The sequence below is a fragment of the Heteronotia binoei genome, chromosome 3 (genome assembly GCF_032191835.1).
Source record: "Heteronotia binoei isolate CCM8104 ecotype False Entrance Well chromosome 3, APGP_CSIRO_Hbin_v1, whole genome shotgun sequence".
In the NCBI taxonomy this organism is placed as follows: domain Eukaryota; kingdom Metazoa; phylum Chordata; class Lepidosauria; order Squamata; family Gekkonidae; genus Heteronotia; species Heteronotia binoei.
The window spans coordinates 42,295,105-42,322,724 of record NC_083225.1 but is presented as its reverse complement, the minus strand read 5'-3'; the positions used below and the strand labels follow the sequence as shown (position 1 = coordinate 42,322,724).

The window sequence follows — 27,620 nt, the reverse complement described above, 5'->3', positions numbered from 1 at the left end:
TTGATGGGGAGCTTGGTCAGCAGTAATAGCCGAATGGGAACTCTGTTTCCAGAGGTAGAATGCCTCTGCCAGTTGCTGAGGAATCAGACAGAAGGTGAAAGGCTGTTGTCTAGGGGCCCAGCTTCCTATATTTCATGCGGCACCAGAATTCTCATTGTTGAAAGCAGAAGAATCCATGGTCATTTTCAGCACAGGTTGTTCTTACATTTCCCCCCTATACATAAATATATGCTGACTTGGTAGAAGAAGCCCCACTTTGTTTTGTGAACAAAGTAGACTTTTATATGGTGGGGCAACTAATCACATTAAATGAAACTGGGCAGGTAGGGTTGGTGTGCAAAATCTCCCTGTAAGTCTTTCTTATGCTCATTTCACAAAAGGGAGACAGTTTTGCCCAGCACCCCTCACTGTGCTGGTTGCACTGACAAGCATTTTAAAACTTGACCCACAGTCCCTGTGCACATGGCTAAGATAACAGGACAAGCAGTTATCCTTTCATCCTTCCCCCCCCCCCCCCTATACAGACAACCACACTAGTGATTGCAAGTGTTAACGAGTGGCTGGGAAAATGGTCAAAGTCCTTCCTCACCCCCATTTTGGAGTTGAAATTCCCTTCCAATTTCCTGATTTGTTAGCAGATTTGTTAGCAGGTTATTTCAGATTAATCAGTTTTGGGTAATGTAACTGCATATGTGGCATCATTCTTGCAACTTTTTTTTCATTCATACTGAAGTGTCTTACAGTGCAGCCTTAAGAAGAGTTACACCCTTCTCAGTCCATTGAAATAAGTGGATTTAGAAGGGTGTAACTCCGTTTAGGATGACCCTGTTAGAATCATTGAATCATAGAGTTGGAAGGGACCTCTAGGGTCATCTAGTCCAACCCCCTGTACAATGAGGAAACTCACAAACACCTCCCCCTAAATTCACAGGATCTTCATTGCTGTCAGATGGCCATCTAGCCTCTGTTTAAAAACCTCCAAGGAAGGAGAGCCCACCACCTCCCGGGAAAGCCTGTTCCACTGAGGAATCACTCTAACGGTCAGGAAGTTCTTCCTAATGTTGAGCCGGAAATCAGTGTTCCTATAAATACTTGGGTTGAACTGTGTGGGTTGTGAAAGGTCTGCGAGTACAACAAAATCTGTTGCCCTTCTAATTTGATAACAAGATTCTTCCTTCTCTCCCGTCCAAGTCTCTGAAACTAAGGAGCCCCAGATTTAGATCCTTTCATCTTGTTCTCTAGAGCACAGGATTGTAGATGCTAATAGGCAAGAACAGCCCTAGAAGAAAAATATGCTGTAACCATACTCTGTGAATCCCTTGGCATGCTCTTTGTCATTCACTGTTTCTTCTCCCTTTCAATATTGCCGTTTAATAAAAAAGGCTTTCTCAGAAACTACAATATGTTATCAGTGCAGCTCCTAGGGACTCTGTTCTTATTTGCAGTAATCAGTGGCTGTTGAGAGCCACTGAAGAACAGTAAAGCTAAATTTATGAAGTGTGAAAGATAATTTACCAAAGTACATCGAGCAAATGCTATAATTCTTGCTAGTGTCTATAATTTAAATGGAGAAGTTGTATTTGCAAGAAAGGAGCCCAGAAAGCTATCACCACAGGACAAATTGAGAAACATTGGTCAACTTCCATGTAAGGTTTAATGAAGATATACGGTACATAGACAGTTTCCTATGAATGAATGTTAAAATTATATCCATGTTTTGAAGACAGCAATAACTGCACCATGCATGAGCTTCATCTTTTATAATCCAGTTTGTTGTTTCAGGTTTAGAAAATGTATAAATAAGATAATGGGCATTTCAAGTGCTCTGCTCCTTTAAGAATTTACATCTGTAGAGGTGGAGAATCCCAGGGGTTATGAGTGTGGGGGAACCCCATTCCCCTTTCCTCCATTACACCCTTTTATTTCCAACAGGCTCATTCATTTTACACTGATAGTCGTCTTCCTTTTTTCTCATCCACCCTTTGGAAACCCCCTCAATGCTTTCCTTAACACCACCTTTTCAGTCTTAGCAGCAATTGTGCCCTATTTCTTCCTGCATCTGGACAATCAAGCTTCATGTGCTTTCTTCAGTTTGTCTTTTTAGACAGCTCTCTATGACCATCAGTAGTGTGTGACCCTCGCTAAGCAAAGGCAGTTTACGTAACAGCCATCTAAGGATTCTCTGTATTTGAACAAGTTAATACACCAGATGTACCATGCATTTGTGCATTTACATTTCTGTTATTCCCCCCTCTCCCTCTTTTTCTGTATGCATAGTGTAATGTATACTCGTGGAGAAAAAATGGTGGTTCTTTCTGCTCCAGGTGGATTTGATGAAAGCAAAACGGACCATAAAATCAGAGTCATAGGAAAGGTGCTCCATCTTTTGCCTCTGAGAATATCCTTCATCTAATGATATTTTGAATGTTCGTTTGGTGTGGCAGAGTTATTATCATCTCTGCTTTAACAGTGACTAGTATCTCTTCAAAACCTGCATCCCCCCCCCCTTTCCCCTTAAAGGTTTAATTTGTTCTATCCTTCATGCTTACAAGGTCCTTTCATTAACAAAATACATCAGGGAGCAATACAGAAATGGTTGTTTTGGCCAAGAAAGCTGTGGCCTTCTTTCTGGGAGGTAACTAGAAACAACACCTGTAAAGTTAGCAATGACTTATGAAAAAAAAAGGATAGCTTTAGGATCTATTGTGCTGAATATGCAACGTGTGAAGATTCTTTTTAAATGAAGCAATGCCATAGCTAAACAAATTACCTGACAACATCAACTTATGACTCTAATAATGGTACTAATGATATTGGTTGCCACAGACTATTAATCTTTTTTCTTTCTCTTTGGAAGTGCAGACAGTACAGTGATGTTTATGGCTGCTGAATGCTGTGACTGACCAACAGCAGACTCAGCTAGGCAATATTAATGACTCCATTTGTTATCCTGATTCCTTAGCCTTATATAGCCTTTGGAACTCTGTTGTTTTTCTATCCAGTGCTAAGATAACAGTAATTTCTGATTTTCTCTTTTTAAAGAGTTTCTTGGATTATTTTTCTATCAAATATGGTAGTTGCTTAAATTTGCTTTTTGCTATATATTTGCTTTTTGAAGAGCTTGTTGGGCTAGCATATCTAATAAAAATGACAAGGAGTTCTGTTCTCAAGTAATTTCTTCCCCCACCCTTGGCGGATTACATTGTTGTAAATATGGACAAACAACCACAAAGTACTACTAATATCATATTTCCCCCAGTTCTTTGACATATCTGGAAAGAAGGATAAAGTATTTCTAAAGTCCACACAATTTTGCTTGCTGTTATGTGGAGGGAAAATTATTCAGATAGCTAGCGAATCACTTAAATTAGTGATCCTCTTATACCTTGTTAAAATATAAGGATCTGATCTGAAGTTAAAATACAAGGATTGGTATATGACAAAAGGTAGTTTTCAAACAGTTATTTAAAGACTTTGAAGATTCCATGAAGAGGGTGGAATCCAGTAAATACAAGCATGCTTAGATTGATTGTTCATTAGGAAAATGTTCCTTCGGGCTTATGTTATCTTTTCATTATATGGAAAAGATGCCCATATCTAGTCCTGATACGAATAAGAGATAATTACATTTTATAATTCTTTGCTTTTATAAAACACTATTCAGAATTTTTTTTCTTTTTTGAACCTCATATTGAAAACATTGTCACTTATACTACAAGTCTGTAGAGTTTTTCTTTCTTTTTTAGAAGAATTATTATCCTTAACTCTTCTGTTTTCAGGTAAGGGAAAAATACCTCCAGCAATTAGTAAGTCTAGCTGATGGGAGTTTACTGTTGAATATAAAAACAATTGTTGTTATCATATTAATACAGTAAAGTGTCATGGAATTTACCAGTCTTTTAAAAAATACCCCCCCCCCCCCAATATGTTTTTAAAAGAATAGTGCAGGGAAAAACCAAAAAGTTTTTGAATTTTGTCTTTGAATATGCTTTGCATATTGTATTTAAATACATATGCGTAGGTATAATTTTCAAATTGTGCAATTCTCTGTGTTTAAATTTTTAAATCTGTAAATATTTGTTTATTGTTGCTAGTAACTCTCCACTAGTATCACTAAATTATCGTTATAGGCTAGTTGTTCAAGTTGGTAAGCTCTGAGAGAAATTTTATTGGCCTGCTAGAATCAGGAAGTAGTTCTGGGAAAGTTATGAATGAAGGGGGGGCAAACTAAATTAAATTCTAGTCAGTGGTTTTAGTGGATCTTAATATGTGGATCTTTAATATTTGTAGTTGAAGTGTAGTCAACTAGAGGATTGTTTGCAATTTTATTATTTTTAGTCATTCTTTTCATCAAATGCAGGTGTGTTCATAATGATTGTAATCTTTCATTAATATGTATAAAACATTATCAGTTTTCACCATATTTGTGTTTAGAAATATTTAGGATGCAATCCCAAAATGCATTCACTTCTAAGATAGATCTACCGATATCAGTCGACTTTACTGCTGAGAAAACATATTCCCACTTGGGTTGTAAAATTATTTTGAAGAGGGTTTTCATTTTTTTTTAATTTATATCCTGCGTTTCTCCATAACTGATACTCAAAGTGGTTTATCACATTGTCACCTTCTCCACGTTATCTTCATGATAACAACCTTGTGAAGTAGGTTAGGTTGGAATATTGTGATGGGCCCAAGGTCACCCAGTAAGCTACTTCAAACCTAGTTGTCCAGTGGTTTCTATGCCATGCAGGTCTCAGGTGCCTATTCCTTCCATCTGTTGATTAATTAATATGTGAATGTTAGTACATGCTTATTTTCAAAGTTAGGCTATAGTGTAGTAGCTGGAAAGGAGTAAGCATAAATTTGCATTACCATCCTAAACAGAGTTACACCCTTTTAAGTCTATTGAAGTCAGTAGGCTTGGAAGGTATAATTCTGCTTAAGATGGTACTGCTAATCACTTGAATATTTTAAAGTCTAAATAAGATGTACACTAAATAGGCAGCATAGTAATGAGGTAGAAATATTTTAGTAAATGTATTCTGTTAATGCATTAGAGCAGGGGTGGTCAACGGTAGCTCTCCAGATGTTTTTTGCCTACAACTCCCATCAGCCCCAGCTAGCATGGCCAACGGCTGGGGCTGATGGGAGTTGTAGGCAAAAACATCTGGAGAGCTACCATTGGCCACCCCTGCATTAGAGTATTAAGAAAGTTTCACTAGTTTCAGTGTGATATTTCTCTAAACTGAGCAATTGATCTTTAGTTGGGAATTCTGAAAAAAACGACCTTTTTGTGAAACGAAATTAAGATTTCTGTGGCGGGATTTGTTATATGATTATTTTTTTTTTTGGATACTAGATATAAGCTATATAATCTTTATTGTGCCATAAGCCAGCAAAAAGATAGGGGGGGGGGGTTGTTACTCATTTTGAGAGCTTTTAAGGTGAAACAAAATGTATAAATCTTTTAAAAGTAATTTTAAAAAATTCTTACATGCAGAAGTAAATGGTACAGGCATTGTGGCATGGAAGAATTTTCCCTGATTTATTTATTTATTTATTTATTTATTCGGGATTTATATCCCGCCCTTCCCACAAGTGGCTCAGGGCGGCTTCCAACAATTGATCAAGCATAAAATTTAAACAATTTTAAGTATAAAACAATTAGATACTTAAACATTTAAAACCTTAAAAACCAGTAACATTTCAATTTCATAAAAACAATTAAACCTTAAAAACCAGTAACATTTTAATATGCACATGGCAATAGTTTTTGACTCTGTGATTTGAATTTATTAAAATGAAGGGACTTCACTGCAACCAGGCTGCAGTATTTTCCACTAGCCATGGTGATCAAATGCCAGATGCTAAAGCTGAGATTGTTTGTTGTAGATATGGGACCCCCTGGGGCCTCCTCTTGTTGCTGCCTGTTGGGCAGTATGCACATAGTGCAGTCCCATGGACATCCTCTAGGCAGTTCTTTTTTACTGGTCTACCCAAGTGCACACACCTATGTAAAGTCATTGGTGGTCTAAGATAAACAAAAGACCCTTGTAAAGCTTCCTACCCAGATCACTTGGAGGCAGTTATTTCTCACCATTGGAAAATGGGTTATTTACAAACCTGTTATTACCTATGTGGGCAGCCCCGTGGTGCAGAGTAATAAAGCAGCAGTACTGAACTCTCTGCTCAGGACCTGAGTTCGATTCCAGCGGAAGCTGGATTCAGTTAGCCGGCCCAAGGTTGACTCAGCCTTCCATCCTTCCGAGGTTGGTAAAATGAGTACCCAGCTTGCTGGGGGGGAAAGTGTAAAAGACTGGGGAAGGCAATGGCAAACCACCCCGTAAAAAAGTCTGCCATGAAAATGTTGTGAAAGCAACGTCACCCCAGAGTTGGAAACAACTGGTGCTTGCACAGGGGACCTTTTTCCTATTACCTATGTAAATTGTATAGTTAAGCTTTCATGTCAATATTGAACCAGTGTATTTAGCTGTATGCATTTTCCAATTTTATGTTTACATATAATTTTTGTGAAGAGACGCAGACTTGCTGTAAAAATGTCTTGTAGGGAAGTATGTGTTCTTCAATAATTGCTTTCTGTAGTGTACACTATGTATTTCATGCATTGCAATTTTATTTATTTAGCATCCTACTGTTTGCAATGAGGTTTTTGTTTTGCCTGAAACCTTTGCATATTATAAAAATCATAGCCATCAGTTACATTCATTTTACATGTTTTATAACATCCTCATGGCAGTGCGCCAGAGTAAAACTAGTACTAATAGTCATACAGAAATAACAGTGCAATACACTCAGGAGAAGTCTACTATAACCAGTGGGCTTAGAAAGGTGAGATTGTTTCAGATTGCATTGTAAGTGTTCAAATTTTGGGGGTGGGGTGGAAATTCAATGAATTGGATCCAGCCATCTTTCCCTCCCTCAATCTGACCCAGTTCTCATCCTCAATGCAGCCATCCTTATATGTGGCTTTTTGTCTATGCCAGACTTGTGATCCCCAGCATTGCCTTTTTGATTCATCAGAGTGGACTGCTCCTCCCTTCTTCACCATCAGAAAATCTGGTTAGAGCTAACTTAGTGGTTTTCTGATTTTGGTCCAGTGTATCATCGTGGGATCTCTCAAATGTTTTCAAGGGTTTCTCAATGAGGAGCTCTGTAGTGGTGAGCAAGGTTCCCCTGAAAGAGACTTTGCCACTGTTATTGCCGACAGGTGTTGCATTCGTCCAATTGCATATACTCTTATTAGAAGCAAAGCAACATTGAGTCTCGTATGCCTCACCATTCACATAGACACTTGAAGCTTCCTTATACTGAATCAGACCATTGGTCCATTAAACTCAGTATTGTCTATTCAGACTGATGGTAGTTTTCCATGGTCTCAGACAAAGGTCTTTCACTTCACCTACTACCTGATCCTTTTCACTGGAAATGCAGGGAATTCAACCTGGGACCTTCTGCATGTGAAGGAGATGCTCTACCGCTGAGCCCTGACCCACCCCTACATGTACATTCTAATAATGCCCCAGATGCCATTGAAGTAATTGATACATAGTACTAGTCATTGTTTGTGTGCATGTGTATGTGTTTGTAGCCATTAGTTCAGAAGCCAACTGTCATACACAATGCCTTGACATCTCTGATTATAGAAGGATTATGTCTGTGTGCCTAAATCTTATAGAGAAACCTATGTAGTATTTACAATACTGAGTAAAGTCTTTTAAAATATTTTTGATTCTAACTTCTGCTTAAGGCAAGTCATACAAGCAGTACTAGATAGATAAATACTGTACAGAGATTAAGTGTGGATTTAAGCACCGGTAGTAGTAGTAGTAGTATTAGCAGCAGTTCATGTAGTGGTGGTGGTAATGAAAATAAAAATAAATTCTTATTATATATACAATTGTAATACTATTTTATTTACTCATCATGTGTATTCCATTTTTCCAATGATCATATTTATGACACTGGAAGCTTGCGCTTCATCAAAGCAGCTCAGGGACTAGGTCTTTATATTCAGGTGGAGTTGACTATGAATTCATACATGCGAGCATCTAAGGTCATAGCAGAGATATTAAGAGAATTTGCTTCTCAAAGCAGATGGAAGGGGAGGTATTTGCAATACTTTTGAATAATAGCCATGTCATGAATCTGATGGAATAACACTTCTAAATATAGACTTTAGAATATGAAGAAAATTATTGCTTGGTTTTCAGATTGCATACCTTAGTGTCTCTTTTTACCACCTATGGTTGTTATGAAGCCGATAGTTCTGCATAATTTAAGCCTGATCTGAAATTAACTGGGGTTTAAACCCACAAGAATGTGGGCAGTTAATCTCTGTACAACGTTGTAAATACTACATAGGTTTCTCTATAGGATTTAGGCACACAGACTTAATCCTGAAATAATCAGACATATCAAGGCGTTGTGTATGACAGTTGGCTTCTGGACTAGTGGATACAGATATCTATCTGTCTGCCCATCCATCCATCCATCCGCCCACCCACCTGATTTAGTATATTTGCCCTGGCAGTTAAAGAAGTGAACAATGCCTTCCCACTTTGACCTTTTGACGATAGTCGCTTGACAGTGGGTTGGTTCTAGCATTTCAAACCCTTTGGAGTTCCACTAATGGTAGCCCCTTCCTCCAGTGAAAGGTGCCTTCCCTTGATGTAGGAGACTCTTTTGAGAGTGGAAGAGTCTCTTCTATTGAGGACAGAAGTATGAGCCTAAGGAAACTACCATTAACAGCACATATTCATAGGATGCATCCCCTAGATTCTTCCAGCTTTATGACATTATTGCAGAAGTCTTGTTCTTTGTAAGGATTTTATTGTCAATGGAATGTTTGTTATTTTTGTACCAAATTGTTGACAGCTATGACTGATTCACATACAGCTATTTTTTTCCCTGCACATGACCGGCCTGAGTAATTTTTTGGCTCATCCACCTAAAGCAACATCAGTGGGAACTAGACCTTACACAGGTGCATCTTACAGTAACCAACAGTTACTGGGAAAATTGGGGAAAATACTGCCACAGTTACAGCAAAAGCAGCTTACTAGTGTTGAAAGTGTTTTTATGTGCAATCACTATGGGTGATTGATGGTCAGCATGAATTTAGCCAAGAATGGCTTGTGCTGCTAGTGTAGCAGATGCATAAGTCCTTTGTAAAAATATAGAAACATCACATTTCTAAATATTGTACATTAACTTTTAAATTGGTTGGAAAAGCTGGGAGCCTGTGAGGACTGGTGAGCTAGGTGAACAACTTGGAAATCTGTAACAGGTTAAAAAAAATACCATCCAGGATTCTTTAAGTTCACAGGTGCTTTTCTCTCCATCCTTTCCACTTCAGTTAACTCTCAGTATTCCAGCATTCTGTGCCTCCTGGAGCTTATCCAGTCTTTTTTTGCTGTGTTCCCCTTTTCTTGTGGTTAATTTACAAAGTCATAATTTTCTGCATTCTGAAAAGTACTTTGAGTATGTAGAAATTTGTTTTGTCTCTCAGTGGCCTGATTTAGCTGATTTTGTAATTGGCACAAGTCACTCACTTTACTATTCATTATGGTGATGATTTCTCTTGAGCTCACAGGATTGCTTTAAAAGTACCAAAATTTACATCCAAATTGACCCACCTGACTTTCAAGGGAGTTAAGAATACTTTGAGAGCTCTGAATTAGTCTGTTAGCTCAGTCTGATTGTCATCTTGAGACATCCTAATGAGGCAACATTTCACCAATAGTTTTGGTGTAGATCAATGATCTTCAGCCTATGCAGATCTAAGACATACTTTTAATGCCCAGGTGGCAGCATAGGACTTACTGAATTCAATCATGTTATGGGATAACAGGTAGTTATGGAATATCAGAGTCATATGACACATCCCCAGCCCAAAAGACATCTGGACGTCCGCAGCCAGGGCCAGGACTTTCTTTGCTCTGGCCCCAACCTGGTGGAACTCTCTGCCAAATAACATCCATGCCCTGCAGGACCTTATGCAGTTCCACAGGGCTTGCAAGGCAGAGATGTTCCGCCAGGCCTGTGACTAAGGATAGCAATGGATACCACCTTGGCAGACACTGCCTTCTTCCCCCTCTATGACTACATTAGCTCCTTATCCCCTCTGAGGTGAGGACATAGTTGGAACTAGATGTATCAATGCTATCTGGATACTGTTATCTGTGAAAATGTTTTAATTAGTGTCTTTAATTGCTGGAACTGTTTGGGTATTACCGGTATATGTTTTTATTGTTGTTGTTCATCACTCAGAGGCCTGAATACTCAGTAATTGAAGGGTTTATAAATCTAAATTGTAAACAAATAAATATATGAGGAGGGTCAGAAAAGAGACTACACTGGTGAAGAAGAAGGCTGGGTGGTGGAGGGACTTACCAGGAAAGAGAGTGAGGCTTCACTGCTGGCAATGTGGCAACATCACTTCTGGCATGCACCAAAAGTGATGTCATCACATTAGAGACATCTAAGCAACACTCTGGCCTTTGGGCAAAAACTCTATGGTAGAAGCAGTTTTTCCATAAAGTTTTTGCCCAAATACCAAAATTTGCCCCAATGCTGTGATGATGTCACTTCCTATATATGCAGGAAGTGAAATAGATATGTCACTGGCAATGTCACCTGGGCCTCCCTCCTCTCCTGGTAAGTTCCCCCCTTCCCTGGGACCTGGCAACCATATCTGGAAATGACCTTGTTCCCATCCTGCTGTTCCTTTACATATGCATGCAAAGAGAGGCAGAAGGTGCTTCTTTTGCATACTAGCCATTTTTTAAAAAATGTAACGATGTAGATCATAATTCAGAAGTTGGGTTCTGTGACCCACTGGAGGTTCCATCCCACAGGCTGAAGATCACTGATCTAGATTAAACATGCATTGTAGTACAGAAGGGAGAAAAGAAATCAAGGAAAGGGGCTTTGGAATGATCCTTGCATTTAAACTGAAGAAAAGGTAGGTGTCAAAGCAATCAGTCAGTACCTGAGAAGGGATAGCTGGACAAAGTAATTTGCTTTTGGCATAATTGTCAGGCGGGTCATGAAATGCTATTTTTGCACCTTGCACATTGTTTTGCTGATGCCCTCAGGTCTTCATTGGAATTGTTGGTATTTCTTCTTTATGAATTTATGTCTAGACATCCCTGTTTCTTGCTTTTAAAGGTGGCTCCATCAGTACATATTCTGAGTTCCAGAAATGGTTTATATGTGATGGCAGAGGGGAAAATTAGCTGAATGTTCACCTTTCCATTTGCCCTTCTTTCTCTATAATACATCTAAGGTTAAAAATATGTATAGCTATCAAGTGGTTTATCATATACTCACTACCAGATATAGAGGGGAAACATCACCAGTCATCCCAAATAAAATTTTAATGGCTTGGATTCAGTGAATGTTAGTGGAAGGACTTCAGAAAATAGATTTCTTCCCCGTCCCTTTTCTTCCTCATGCACTTCCTGGAAAGTGGTTCATGAAAGTAGGGGGACTTTCAGGAACTTAGTGGGATGCTGTTTGGAAGGTAGTTAGCACCTCTAATTCTGTGTAAATGCTTTGCTCATTTGCAAAAGAGAAGGGGATGGTGATTTCACCTGATATTCTCTCAAACGGCATCCTCTTATACTTCATTCCACTCTCCTCAATCCACAGGAGCAAATGAGGGGTGAGGCATAGCATGGAGAAGGAAGACAAGGGAAAAGTTTGTTCCATGGCCACTTTCTGTCTACAACTCATGGAATCAAAGCCAGTGGGTGGGATCCAAGCAGCTTTTTCTTTCACTTTCCTTGAATTCTCTTCCACACTACAGCCTGCCATCTCATTCAATTTCTGTCCATGCAAGTCCCATGATCTTATCTTTAGGGGTCGAAGGGGATCCCCCCATCCCTTTTTCCCTAGCAGAAAAGCTAACTGGATCAAACCCAGTATACGTTGTTGCAAGTTGTGTTGGTGAATATGGTGAATGGGGAAAAAAAGTTATTCTCCCTTGAATTCACTCATTATTCTGTTTATTGAATTTAAAACAAAAACACACACATTATATTCTCTGTGACATTGTTAAATTTCAAAAATGCAGCAAAATGCAATTTACACATTGCATAATATGCTTCTATTGTAACAACAGTTCAGTACAGAATCAGTCTCTTTTCTATCCACTGCCATGACAACAGTGAAGAAAAGAATGGACTTATTTAGACTAAACTTAGACATGCATTAAGTCAAGGGGCCTTAAATTAGCTTCTTTCTAATTTGTTTTGAATGGGACCTATTACTATACCATTCACAGAATATACAAACCCTGATCCAGTAACATCTACTTGCTCTAAAGCAAATTTTACTACGTCAGGGTCTGTATATTCTGTGAATGGTACAAGAGCACGAATGAGAGTTGTATAACAATTAGCTGACGCAGGTCTAAACCTGTTCACCTAAAAACCCTGTTAATTTTGTCTTCCAATTCCCATCAGGCAGCTGTCCTTCTTGGTTGCATCACAATCTGATTTTCAAGTTTCCAGTGCCAATTCTTATATGGCACCTTTCTTAAATCTTCGTTCGCGAAGTCAAGCCGAGAGAGAGAGAGACTGCATCAAACTATCAGTGCATCTGTTAGTATGTGGATGCATAGATGGAATCCCCAAAATTCCAGCCGCCCTGAGCCATTTTATGGGAAGGGCGGGGTATAAGTTATAGAATAAATAAATAAATAAATAAATTTTAAAAAGATTATAATAAAGTCAAGTTGCAATTTTAGAAGGATGGAACAAAGTCAAAGTTCATTAATAATAATAATAATAATAATGAAGATAGGGCATTGAGGAATGAAAGTGACATGAGATGGAATGTGGCAATTCTCAGTGAAGCTATGGAGTCATCTGATAAAACTTTAGATTTATAGGTTTTAGTGAGTTGAAGTATGGTTGCCAGCTCTGGGTCAGAAAATAACTGGAGATTTGGTGGGGGGGAGCAGAGCTTGAGCCAGGGCTTGGAGAGGGGAGGGGCCTCAACAGGGTATAATGCCATAGAATCCTCCCTTCATAGCAGCCATTTTATCCAGGGGAACAAGAATAATATAGAGTTGGAAGGTACCTACAGGGTCATTTTGTCCAACCCCATGCATAATACAGGAAACTCACAAATATCTCCCCCCCCCCCACAGAGCTGGCCCTAGACTGTCTGGCACCCTAGACAAAACTAACTTCTGGTGCTGCTCCCCCCCCCCCCGCACTGATAATGTCACTGAGTCACATGTGGGGCACCCAATTCATCACCCCTAGAAGGCCAGCGCCCTAGGCAGTTGCCTAGTTTGCCTAGAGCCAGGGCTGGCCCTGCCCCCACACCCCCAGTGACACCTGCTGTATGCCCAGAAGACAGCAAAAAAAACCCTCCAGGATCCCTGGCAAAACTGACCTGGATAAAAATTGCTGCCTGACCCCAGAGTGATGAACAGCATTTCCCAGAGCCTGTAAGAAAGGACCATGAGAACTAAGCACTGATGCAACTCCTTCCTGCCCTTCTTTTCATGATCTTCCTAATTCACAGACTCAGCATTAGTGTCAGATGGCCATCTAGCCCACCACCTCTCGAGGAAGGCTGTTCCACTGAGGAACTGCTCTAACTGTCAGGAGGTTCTTCCTAATGTTTAGCCGAAAACTCTTGATTTAATTTCAACCCATTGGATCTGGTCTGGCATTCTGGGGAAACAGAAAAAAACTCCACACCATCCTCTATATGACAGCCTTCAAGTACTTGAAGATGGCGATCATATCACCTCTCAGTCGTCTTGTCTCCAAGTTAAATATACCCAGGTCTTCATACCCCTCACCAATTTCATTGCCCTCCTCTGGAGACATTCTAGATTATCATCCTTCTTAAATTGTGGTGCCCAAAACTGAACACAATACTCTAGGGCCGATTTCGCACTAGAGCTTTAATCCTGGTTTAACTCTATCCCCAAACTGACTTTCTACACTAGAATCATAGAGTCAGAGAAACCAACTTTATGACTCTATGATTCTATGGTTTTAGTGTAGAAAGTCAGTTTGGGGACAAAGTTAAATCAGGATTAAAGCTCTAGTGCGAAATCGGCTATCTAACCAGAGCAAAGTGATACCATCACTTCACATGATTTGGATACTATACGTCTTCTGTTGATACAACCCAAAATCACATTTGCCTTTTTAGCATCACACTGCTGATTCATGTTCAGTGTATGGTCCATGAAGACACCTAGATTTTTTTGCGATAATATTGCAAAATTTAAGAAATTCATCTTGGATTAATGGCAAGACACCTTAACTACCAGGGAGTACCAGAGCAGTCCAGCCACAACATAGGGATTGTCAAGTGGGAAAGAAATGACTAGGTACAAAAATTATCAACAATGTGTATCTTTTTTTTTTTTAAGTCCATTTTTATCATCCTGATGTTTAAAACTTAAGGCAGAACTGCATATTATGAAAGAAATGGTGATGCTGCTGAAGATGACCACCCCATGATTAGTTCTGTCTTTCCCCTTTTAACAGAACACATTTACCCTGTGTCAAAGTGTCAGCGCATTGTGTGTTTTTCTTCCATCATTGGCTGCCATCTGTGAGGGCAGAAAATGAAAGAATGGGATGGCGTCATGACAAGTCATTGGTTTGTTGTTTTTAGTGGCAGCCCTCTGTCTAGCATAATATAGTTTTCACACAGCTTTTGCTAAGTGATCTTTCTTATATGCTAAGAAAGCAACGAAGGATAGAAGGGGAAGCCGGTGGAAAGAGGTTTTTCTTTTTCTTTTCCAAGACTTGACAATTAGCGCAATTTTCCTAAAATGACTAATGCTGGGAGGAAAAGATGAATCTCCAATTCATGGCATCCCTTTGACAGTTGAAACTGCAGTTTCAGATGGTGAATGGCTAATGCTTTATTATAGCTGTCTTTTCTTTTGACATATACTTACTTTTAATATATAATTTTCATTCCTCCTACCCAACTTTCTTTTGATCACAGTGCAGAAAATTCTGTATGTTATTGACAAACTCTAGAATCCCATTGGAATGTGTAGAACTCAGGGCAGTTCATGAATTTTACATTTAAATAGCAACAAAGGTCTACAGCTGTAATTCTGTTCTTTTACTTAACCTAATTTTTTTAAAAAATGATTTACTACAAAATCACTTATTCTGTGATAACCCCTCAACTCACTTCAGTGTTTAATTTACTCACACATTGAAGAGATCATTCTAGAGCAGTGTTTCCCATTTGCAGGGTTGTGACCCGGTACCGGGCCAAAGAAGCCTCACTACTGGGTCACAAGAAAAGCTAAAGCTAGCCCCATCCCCAGCAAAGCTAGCCCCGCCCCATCTCTGTGTTGTGAAGAGAGGAGCTGGGCTGCCTCTCCTTCCTTCTTCCCTGCTCCCAGTGTTTGAGAGAAAAGCTAGCATCCACTGGCACTTTAGACCCATGAAGTGTTCTTCAAGGTATGAGCTTTCATGTGTCTTGCAGTATGTTCTTTTGGGAGATTTCTCCAGGAGGCCTGGGTGGCAAAGAAGGATGTGTGTGTTTTTTTCAGCCAGAAGGAGCAGGGAGTGGGCATTCCTGTAGCTATTTTTTTTTTACCAAACGATCCCTGGGCAGAATTTTTGCTGGCTGGGGTCATCTGATGGTGAAGCTTGCTTTCTTTCTTTCTTTCTTTCTTTCTTTCTTTCTTTCTTTCTTTCTTTCTTTCTTTCTTTCTTTCTTTCTTTCTTTCTTTCTTTCTTTCTTTCTTTCTTTCTTTCCCTGCAAGTGATGCTCTGTCTGTATTCTTGGTGCTGGGAGGGGGGAGCAACAGTGGGAGGCAGGTTTAGGGGAGTGCCCTTTAAGTGACATCACAGAAAAAGGTGGAGTTTTGGTTCAGTGTGCCCCGGGAGTGACATCATTTGGTCCTTGACAACACAGGAAATGACATAATTCCTGTCTCCCGGCTCCACCCCCAAAGTCTCCTAGCTTCACGCCCAAATTTTAAGGGGGCCACGAAGGAGAAGTGTAAAAATAACTGGGCCACGGGAAAGAAAAGTTTGGGAAACCCTGTTCTAGAGTGTTTGCCCTTTTGGTCAGTTGCAGCAAAAAGAGCAAAACACAACAGCAATCTCATGCCTAGCTAACAAAATTTTATTCCAGCATAAGGTGTTGTGGACCTGAGCCTACCTCTTCAGATGCAGTAACTATATCCTCACCATGCTGCCATTTTAAGTGGAAGGTATGAGAAGAAAAGGCAGTGCCAAGGGGCCATGAGATTCAAAAAGTACAGGGTGGTTTGCAACTATGCCAAATTAAAAATAGTAAAGAAAACTATAGCCCTGACCTGGATAGATCAGGCCAGCCTAGTCAAATCTCAGAAGCTAAGCAGGGGCAGCCCTGGGCATTACTTGGATTGGAAACCACTTCCAATCCATTATTACACAGAGGTAGGCAATGGCAAAACACCTCTTTTGTCTCTTCCCTTGAAGGCCACCGTCTGTCAGCTGCGATTTGACAGCACTTTCCACCACCACCAAAGAAAACTGTAATGAAGAGATGAATCAGAGGTTGGAGTAAATTGAAAGAAAGGCCACAATACCTGAAAAAAACTCAGTCTATCAGCTTCCCATTCTGTTACCATTAGTATGATTGTTGCTGTCATTATTGCTTTCATTAAAACACCTTGACACTTTTACTAAACACAAAGACAGATGGCTTCTGACTCTTTATGGTGAAGAGACTCAAGTGTAAATTGAAAGAAGGTGAATAAATATAACAGATTGTTGCAGTGGGGTGTTGAAGAAGAGGTTTTGTCACAAAGTGAGATTTGAAAAGAGGGTTTTAAAGGTGAGAGAGAAAGCACCATGTCAAGTAGAATTGATAAGTTCTGTAAATCTCATATAAACAATAGCAAGATTATATCTGATGGATGAACTTTTCAAAAAATTCCAAAGTGATTTGTGGAGCTGTTTGATTGAAGTGTCCGGCAATTCAACATCAATGTTAAGAGAAAAAATCACGACAGCAGTCCTGAATTAACCCTCTTCATAGGTTTGTACTCTTTGGTATCTCACTCATCTTGCCAGTCCCTCCCTTTATATCCCATCAGCTTGTGTGCTATTATTATTATTTAACAAATTTGTATCCCACTGCCGGGCTCCACCTCCCTACTGTTAATCAGCTGGCTGGCAGAGGGAACTTTGGGGAGGGACGTTGGCTCAGTGCTGCTCCCGTTATTTTCCCTCCTTAACTGGCAACCCTAATCCCACTCCCGCTCAAGAAGCTGTCTCAGAAGAGCCAGTTTGGTGTAGTGGTTAAGAGTGCAGACTCTAATCTGGGAGAACTGGGTTTGATTCCCCACTCCTCCACATGCAGCTGCTGGTGGCCTTGGATCAGCCACAGTTCTCACAGTGCTGTTCTCTCAAGTGCAATTATCTGAGAGCTTTCTCAATGCCACTTACTTCTCAGAGTGTTTGTTGTGGGAGGGAGGGAAGGAAGGAGATTGTAAACTTCTCTGAGACCTGGAATGATGAAGGGTGGGATATAAATCCAATTCTTCTTCTTTTTCTCCTCCTCCTCCTCTCCCCTGAAAGGGACTCAGGGCAGCTAACAGCATATAAGATATACCCGATAAAAATAAAAAAACTACAATAAATAAACTTTAAAATATATGAGTATGAATCTGCCCCCATTAAAATCTATCCACTATCAAGCAGGGTAGGATGTGTGGATGATGAAGACACAGCTGAAGCATACCAACTGCCTGGTGCAGCATAGAAAGATCACCTGACTGATCTATTTAGCTTGGAGAAACGTCGCCTGCGGGGTGACATGATAGAGGTTTACAAGATTATGCACGGGATGGAGAAAGTAGAGAGAGAAGTCCTTTTCTCCCTTTCTCACAATACAAGAACTCGTGGGCATTCGATGAAATTGCTGAGCAGTCAGGTTAAAACGAATAAAAGGAAGTACTTCTTCACCCAAAGGGTGATTAACTTGTGGAATTCACTGCCACAGGGGGTGGTGGCGGCTACAAGCATAGACAGTTTCAAGAGGGGCTTAGATAAAAATATGGCGCAGAGGTCCATCAGTGGCTGTTAGCCACAGTGTGTGTGTGTGTGTGTATTGGCCACTGTGTGACACAGAGTGTTGGACTGGATGTGCCATTGGCCTGATCCAATATGGCTTCTCTTATGTTCTTATTCAAGTTCTTTCTCAAGTCACAATCCAAACTTGAAAACAAATATTCCATTGCTTTAACTCTCTCTAAAGAAAAACAAAACAAACAACAAGATGTAGTATATTTCTGACCTTTCTTTTAAGCAAGTACTCCCCCCCCAGTGGACTTTTATGTTTAAAATTAATATAATACAAAATTTGTGTACCCTTATCTTTGACCTCTATCCCATGCAGTTTGATTCCCCCCCACAGAGCATAACACAATGGACTAATGTAAAAATCTATAATTTAGCCTCTTCCCATTTCTAAACTGCGGTTCTGTGCCTCTAGCTGAATCTTTCCTTCTAATCTTACATCTCAAATGTTGCTTTCTTTTTTTTTTTTAAAGAAAACTTATTGATTTTCTTTCTCATCCCATAGAAATAGTTAGTACTGAATTGTTCTATTATTAACTAATACATCCTCAGGGATACTCATAATTCAGAAAACTTCCTTTGGGTGCGCCAGAATGTGACTCTCTTAATGGGAGGTTGCATCTTTGAGTGGCATATGGGAGCTTGCAGCTTTGTGTCTGTTATGCACCTTCAGGACTGTTTCACATTTATTTCCCACTATAAATACTCTTCATTTGTGCTTGTGATCATAGAGAATCATTATGTGGCTAAACAGGCCACACAAGGAAAAAGACACAGCAGCTCCTGTGATCACTGCTGGGAAATGTATGTTTGCTGGATAGTCCATTTATTAAAGGGTATTTTTATGCTGCCTCTTAACAGAAAGACATAAGACTGGATCAAAAATACAATTTAAGCATTCAATGAATCTACCATAGAAAATGAATAAAAGAAATAATTTTAAAAATGACACAACCCAGCAATGTTCCCTGTAAGCTGTGGAGTCTTGTTAGCAGAAATTCTACTTTGTAAACTACTGGCATTAAAGTTGTGAGCTACTGCATAAATTAGTTTGCTCTGGGACCATTTTTCCTGAGCTAAGATAAAAATGTGTGATTTGCCGGCTAAAAGACTGTGAGCTAGCTCACACTAACACATCTTAAAGGGAACACTGCAACCTAGTAAAATAGAAGTCAATTACAATAAAAGATGTGAAGGGGCAATCTCTTTGCTTTCTCTCCAAAACCTTCAGGAAGATTTAAAACATCTTCATCTGTAGGTTAAAACTCAAAAAGAGTTGGCAGTACATGTAAAAGATGAGAAGTAAGGTCCATAGATACAATGTCAAAACAGAAAAGGACCTTGTTTCTAGTAGTAATACACCACATATAGTCAGGGCAACTGAGGATGCACAGAGCAGGGTTTCCACTGACACTCTTAATTAACTGAGCAGGTGTATATAGGGTTGCCAAACCCCAGGTCGGGGCAGGGGATCCCCCGGTTTGGAGGCCCTCCTCCCGCTTCAGGGTCATCAGAAAGTAGGGGGAGGGGAGGGAAATGTCTGCTGGTCACCTCATTATTCCCTATGGAGATTTATTCCCATCGAAAATAATGGAGAATTGATCTGTGGGTATCTGGGGCTCTGCAGGAGCTGTTTTTTGAGATAGAGGTACCAGATTTTCAGTTTAGCATCTAGTGCCCCTCCCCAAAGTACCCTTCAAGTTTCAAAAAGATTGGACCAGGGGGTCCAATTCTATGAGCCCCCAAAGAAGGTGCCCCTATCCGTCATGATTTCCTATGGAAAGAAGGCATTTCAAAGGTGCGCAGTCCCTTTAAATGTGATGGCCAGAACTCCCTTTGGAGGTCAATTGTGCTTGTCTCAACCTTGCTCCTGGCTCCACCCCCAAAGTCTCCTGGCTCCACCCCCAAAGTCCCCAGATATTTCTTGAATTGGACTTGGCAACCCTAGGTATATATGAGAATAGGTAGGCCTTCATTTCGCACTAGACCTTTAATCCTGGTTTAACCCTGCCCCCAAACTTTCTACACCAGAATCAGGGATTCAGAAAAACCAACTCTATGACTCTATAATTCTATGATTTTAGCGTAGAATGTCAGCTTGGGGACAGGGCTAAACCAGAATTAAAGGTCTTGTGCAAAATTGGTCCCAGTCTCAGATCATTTAACTGTCCTGGAAACAAAATGGAAACCCATGAAGTTTACTTGTGATTGTGAACTGGTGAGATGCATTCCCAATAAAGTTCTCCATTCATCAGACTTATTGACTTGTTCTTCTGAACCAACTAAAATTTCTAAATAATCTGTAAAAGCAGTAGTCTGTTCTGGATATGAGGAGGGAAGGCAGCATGGTATAGCCAAATCTCATTAGATCTTGGGAACTAAACAAGGTCAGTACTTGGATGGAAGACCACCAAGGAAAACTCTGCAGAGGAAGGCAATGGCAAACCACCTCTGCTTCTCTCTTGACTTGAAAGCCCCTCACTGGAGTTGCCCCTGGTTGTTTGGAACTTGGCAGCACTTATGTATGTAATCTGGATATGATCACAACATAGACAGCCAGGGCCAGATCTTACTTTTCCAAGAGGTTATGCAACTGGTTACATGCCCCAAATGACAATTGACTATTTAGCCACAGATATGGATCTCATTTTTTTGTTGTTCAGTCGCACAGTCGAGTCCGACTCTTTGCGATCCCATGGACAAAGTCACGCCAGGATCTCATAGCACCCTCAAAAAGTGAAACAGAAAGTGTCTAAAATAAGAAACACCTCAATCCCTGGTTAACTACATTAGAACATAAGAACATAAGAGAAGCCATGTTGGATCAGGCCAATGGACCATCCAGTCCAACACTCTGTGTCACACAGTGGCAAAAAAATTTATATATACACACACACTGTGGCTAATAGCCACTGATGGACCTCTGCTCCATATTTTTATCTAAACCCCTCTTGAAGGTGGCTATGCTTGTGGCCGCCACCACCTTCTGTGGCAGTGGATTCCACATGTTAATCACCCTTTGGGTGAAGAAGTACTTCCTTTTATCCGTTTTAACCTGTCTGCTCAGCAATTTCATCGAATGCCCACGAGTTCTTGTATTGTGAGAAAGGGAGAAAAGTACTTCTTTCTCTACTTTCTCCATACCATGCATTATCTTGTAAACCTCTATCATGTCACCCCGCAGTCGACGTTTCTACATTAAGATGCATTTACATTAATAGTACCTCAGATTTATTTTGATTGCAAGCAAAGCAGCTTTGGGAAGGATGAGGTGCAGAGGAAAGAGTAAGCTCCCTTCTCTTTCCCATGTGTTTCCCTTGCAACACACTTGGTTATGGTTTGCAGTGGAGAAGCAATGGCTGGAAAGACACAAGATGAGAAATACATAGTTCCATTCTTAATTTCTTTGGGTTCCAAAGAAAATGGAGGACTTTAGCCATATAATTTTGGGAAAATATTTCTTTTTAAAAATATTTCTATTATTTAAGGTTGTTTTAAAATAGTAATTAAAATATAAGAATCTGAGTATGGATGAGTTATGCATTTATTACATGTTAATGTATTTATAATTCAAAAACTGATGCCATGTAATACATTTTATGACAATCAAAATAATACAACACAGTATGCAAGCACTGTAGAACTTGTTATCAGGCTGGATGTTAAGAAATTAAAAAAAATGGGTGGGGGGGAGAGACATTTCAGGCCTTGATGTTATAGCCACTTTTCTGCATCTTGTGGAGAAAACCAGCCATTTTAAAATAGATTGTGGTACTGTATAGAATTGGTATGAGAGATCATGAGATCTTGAAATACTGTAGATGTTTTACAAATTTTATTGGTGATTTTGGGGCCAAGGGCAAAAGTTCAGGTTGGGGTCTCAGAGCTAGTTTGGTGTAGTGGTTAAGTGTGCAGACTCTTATCTGGGAGAAACGGGTTTGATTCTCCACTCCTCCACTTGCACCTGCTGGCATGGCCTTGGGTCAGCCAAAGCTCTGGCAGAGGTTGTCCTTGAAAGGGCAGCTGCTGTGAGAGCCCTCTCCAGCCCCACCCACCTCACAGGGTGTCTGTTGTGGGGGAGGAAGGTAAAGGAGATTGTGAGCCGCTCTGAGACTCTTTGGAGTGGAGGGCGGGATATAAATCCAATATCATCATCATCATCATCTTCTTCTTCTTCTTCTTCTTCTTCTTCTTCTTCTTCTTCTTCTTCTTCTTCTTCTTCTTCTTCTTCTTCTTCTTCTATCACTGCCCCACAGCACCATCATCTCCCACAGCCAAACAAGAAGTGGCCCTCTTTGTGTGTTGGGCAGGAGACAATGCTACCATCAGAAGCCAGAGTCCCAGTCACAGCAGGTATGAGCAGTGACAGGAGTCTGCACTTCTCCCCCTCTCCTTTGGGGGGGGGGGCTGTAGGCAGTCAAGCCCTCCCCCCCTCAGCATGGTTCCTGATGCAGTTGGCCCTGTTCCCCATTGTTCTAGACCATCCCTGGTTGTAGTACTTGTTTGTGGATATTCAGACTAAATGATTGATTATAAATCTTTCTCAGTACAACAATACAATAAGATAACAGGATTCTCAAAAAACAACAGAATTAAAACAACCAGCAGGAAAAAAAATTAAAAACAAAGCATCTATCAGCTTTCCACAATTACTTATAATCTCTGTCATTTATAATGAATCACCTAGGTTTATCACCTAGAATGACAAACGTACTTTAAATTATTACTTCATTTTAGAACAGTGTCTTTCTGGGTTTAAACATGAAAGTTGCATATTTAAAATAGTTGAATAAACCTGATTGAGAAACATTTGTCTCTGTGATATCATTGACCTGGAGTCCTTATGAGAGAGTATGCTAATTCATTAAACTACGGAAGCATGTTGCAGATGACTGCTGATAGCAATTCAGACCTTTGTTGGTATCTATTAGTGCTCTAATTACATATCATTTCTTCTCAGGGGGCGTGAATGCACTTGATTATAATACAATATAAATTGTTCCCAATGGGAGTTTGCCTCTTGAGTTGATGACATAAAGGCAGAATCCAAGCCTTGTCTTATTGACATGTTGAGGTTGTCAGTCACTAACCTCGCTTTTAACCTCCCCCACCCCCCAAATAAATAAATAAATAAAGTGTGGTGACTGACAAAAAAAATAGCAGGTAAGGTTTAACAGTCATGTGGTTGAACTGAAAACACAAAGGTGATCAGAATGGGACTAATGTTTTTAGACACTGCAAAATGTCAAAAATCCCAGTTTATGCAGAACAAGGAATATTTTTCCTTATTTTGCAATGTGAGGGTAATTGTTAAAAATTTCATTTGCTGCACCATGATTAAACAAACTTTATCTCTTAAGCTTGTGATGAAATGAAATATCAGAGGGGATTTCACAACTTTTTGTATTGCATATTTTAATACGGGAAATTGTGTGTAGATACTTCAGTGGCACATATTCTAATGTACAAAACTGTCCATAGAGAGTTATGTTTTATTATGAGTTTGACTGTCTTGATTATTTTGAGTGAGCTTATTGCTATGGTTTTGCATGACTTGGTACTTGACAGAAGAACATAATGATCTTTAATGGCAGGAGACCTCTCTACAGCCTTTAGAATACCACACTCTTCAAATGTGATGGTAGGGACAAGGAAATGCTGGGAGGGGAATGGATTTAGGCAGACACAGAAAGCGTGCTTATGTGGGTCCAGCAACAGAATCAGGGGTTGTAGAAAAATAGGTGGCAGAGCTCATTAGCGGAACTCATTAGCATATGCTGCCCCACCCCCAGTCAAAAGCAATCTGATGCAAGAAAGGAGAGCCCTGGGTGAGTGTGGCCTGCTTGGGCTGGCTAAACATCCAGCCAGCCCAAGCAGGCCTCACTTTTCTGGGGCTCTCCTGGGCTGCCCCCCCGCCTCAGTCAAGCCACCGACCACCCAAATCACATAAGAAGTAGAGAAAGGATGGCATAGGCTTCTCCAAGGGTTAATGAGGGTTGCTGGGAGCATGGCAAAGTCCCTGGTGGCTGGCTGGCTGCCCACTCTCCTAGGGATTGTTATGCAGCTGCACCTACTATTCAATGGAAAAGGTGGGTGGGGAGGAAGAGAGGAAACCCTCCAAAAGGTTCAGGAGCTGTGCTCCTGTGAGCTCCTGCTGAATCTGAGGCCTGAATAGAATGTATATATTTCAAAAGCAGTAGAGTAAACTCATATCCTCATGTCTCAACCTGAAAGGTCATATGTCCCCTAGGGTTGCCAACCTCCAAATGGTGGCTGGAAATCTCCTTGGATTACAGCTGATCTCCAGGCAATACAGATAGGTTCACCTGGAGAAAATGGCTGCTTTGAAGATGAACTCTGCGGCATTATACCCCATTGAAGTCCTTCCTCTCCTCAAACCCCACTTTCCTTAGGCTCCACCCACAGAATCTCCGGCTGTTTCTCAACCTGGAACTGACAATACTACCCCTAATACAATACATTTCTTTTCTATCTAATGTAAGTTGTAAGCCTGTCTGGCCAAGAACACCCTCACCTCTATATTCTGTACAATACCTAGCACAATAAAGTGCTGAGCTGTAGTATTAATAGTGGTAATACTTAACAGCAGAACTTCACATTTTTCTGGTTTGGTGAGGCTGAAAATAACATGGTTATGAAGAAGTCTTTATGCTGTGCCAGTCATCTATTTGCAGTTCAATAGTAGCATGAATGCTAGTGGCATCTATAGATAAATTCTGTACAATAGTCAACTGTGTGGGAAACATTCTAAGGAAGGACTATACATGCATATGGTAGAAAATCAGATGAAGGCCGGGCAGTGATTTTTTGTACACTAAACTGAGTCAGCCATATTCAGGTATACATGTCAGTGTAAACGAAATAAATAAATAAAATAAAGTGTGTTAATGTATGGATAGTTCAGTGCAGGGCTTTTTTTGTAGAAAAAAAACCCAGCAGGAGCTCATTTGCATATTAGGTCACACCCCTTGATGTCACCATTGTTTTGCACAGGCTTTTTTGTAGGAAAAAACCCAGCAGGGTTTTTGCAAATTGGGCTACACCCCTGATGCCAAGCCAGTCAGAGCTGCGTTCCTGCTAAAAAAAAGCCCTGGTTTAGTGGTAACTACAAATGCCAATCGTCCTGCAGATTTAGCCTACCAAGAGACTATTAGCCATCTGTGACTAAGAATACAGTGCCTAAAATCTGAGTCATGAAGTTTTACAAAACAGACTTCTGTCTTGCCCCTGCAGTGAATGCAGTCAATAAAATTATACCTCTGCAGGTAGTTTTTAAATCTCTCTTCCTACTTGCCACAATTCAATATTGTCATATAGATCCCCACTACCACCAAATAGTGGGAGTCCTCCACAGAACCCTCCAGCCATGTACAACAACAGCACGGATGGTGTCCATGGTTCTCACTCTTGACATCTATGTGACAGTTTGGTCCATGCAAGCTCTATGAGCACAGACATAGCCAATGCATGGAAGTTTGGAACAAGGACCCTAGTGTGGTCTATCTTCCCTTTCATTTGTTTATTTATAGCCAGACTTTCTTACCAAGACCCAGGGCAGATTGCAAAGTACAGAAAGAAAAAAATTGTAATCATACAGTACAGGACCTTCAGTGAATAATGCAATAGAAGAAGATGATGATGATATTGGATTTATATCCCACCCTATACTCTGAATCTTAGAGCGGTCACAATCTCCTTTATCTCCCACCACCACCACACCAACAGACACCCTGTGAAGTAGGTGGGGCTAAGAGAGCTCTTACAGCAGCTGCCCTTTCAAGGACAATTCTTGAGACAGCTATAGCTGACCCAAGGCCATTCCAGCAGGTGCAAGTGGAGGAGTGGGGAATAAAACCTGGTTCTTCCAGATAAGAGTCCACGCACTTAACTACTACACCAAACTGGTGGAGGAATAGGAATACAAAATTAAACAATATGAACAGTGAAGTGCCCAGTCTGACATATTGTGAACAGTGCAGAAGGCAGGATTACAAAGGTAAAAGGTATTGCAGTATCCATTCCCCACTACCATATGGAGGTACCCTTTTGAATCGTTCTATCTCACTATGGTTCTAGTTCCATTACAAGAATGTCTTCCTGAATGTTTCTGCTTTGCACATTTTGTGGAATGATAATATTGTGAGAAGCCTTCCTGACTTCCTCTAACAGGCCTTTCCATTAGGTAGAAGCCATCCCAGACAACGTGTGAGTACTAATCTTACCAGTTTGCAAGGAGGACTCTCAGACAGTGTTCTCTGTCCTTGTTGGGGAGTGGCTGTGTGAAAATTGCTTAGATCAACACGCACGATGACATACCATTCATTTTCAGTGCTCACAGTGAATAATAGTTTCATTTATTTCATCTAAGAAATGATTTTTGTAATGGGCTAGGATAAAAAGTTCACTGGAAATGACTAACCACACAAGTCAAATGAGAGGTCATATGAAAAGAGGCAATGGGTGATATCAAGGTAAAGAAGGAAATGTAGCACGCCACCACTGTTATGAGTCATATTAAATTACGGTGCCAGAGAAGCAATGCATCTGAATGCTAACATGTGATATCATTTTTCTTTCTGAAGTTATCATTTCCAAAAGAAGTTGGAAAGACAGTGCATAACTTTACAGCTAATACCTCTCATTCTCTTGTCAATTTTTTTACTAGTTTGCTACCCTTCCACTTGGTATGTGACATTTGTCATAACTTATCTCCCTGAAGGTGATCCTCTTAGTTATTCTGATATGCATCACCCTCATTTGCACTAGCAGGACAGATGGATAGGGTTTTGACCTATGAATAAAGAAAATGTGCCATGGTAAGAAGAGATTTGTAATTAAATCCTGGAATGGAAGAAAAGCTAGGAGTCTGGCTCCTACATACGCTTCCCTCTTTGGTTTCACACATCCCCACTATAGTAACACATCTATGCATACCTGACCTGCATACTTCACATAATCAGTGGTTCCAAATTTATCTGCATTCAAGGGTTAATTCAACATCAACTTGTCTGTCAAGGAAACCCTTTCATGCATCAAAGAGGATTCTAGGCCAGATTCATCAGCATGATGAGTCTCACCACTGTCTTACGTGAGTGGAGAGTGTCATCCAGAACCCACCCACCACTCCACTGCTGTGGTTCTATTCAGGGAAGAACAGTAGCATGGGCTAGAGTATTTTTTTCAGGTAATTTCCCCACTGCCCTTAGGTATGTGACATGAAGAACCCTGAAAAACCTCTGAGAAATGCTATATAACACAGCTTTAAAAAAATCATCTCTTCCAACACTTTGTCCTGCTTACACCCTAACCCATGTTACCAGTATGTATTTTACACACATAAGCAAACCCATATTCATGCACATAGTTATCTAACAAGATTTAAAGTGCCTTTTTTGTCCTGCGTTCTTGGAATGAAGCAGGTTTCAGCAAAATACAAGGGATCTAAAGGATTCTGTAGTAGATGATGGTCGGAGTTGAGACATGGAGGAGATTATAGGA

At 40.3% G+C, this 27,620-nt stretch overlaps 1 protein-coding gene across 2 annotated transcripts in view; it reads left to right on the top strand.

Annotated features, from left to right (window-relative positions):
* FGF14 (fibroblast growth factor 14) overlaps positions 1 to 27,620 on the top strand; it is a 446,676-nt gene that overhangs the window by 285,842 nt on the left and 133,214 nt on the right. The gene's annotated exons all lie outside the window — the stretch shown is intronic.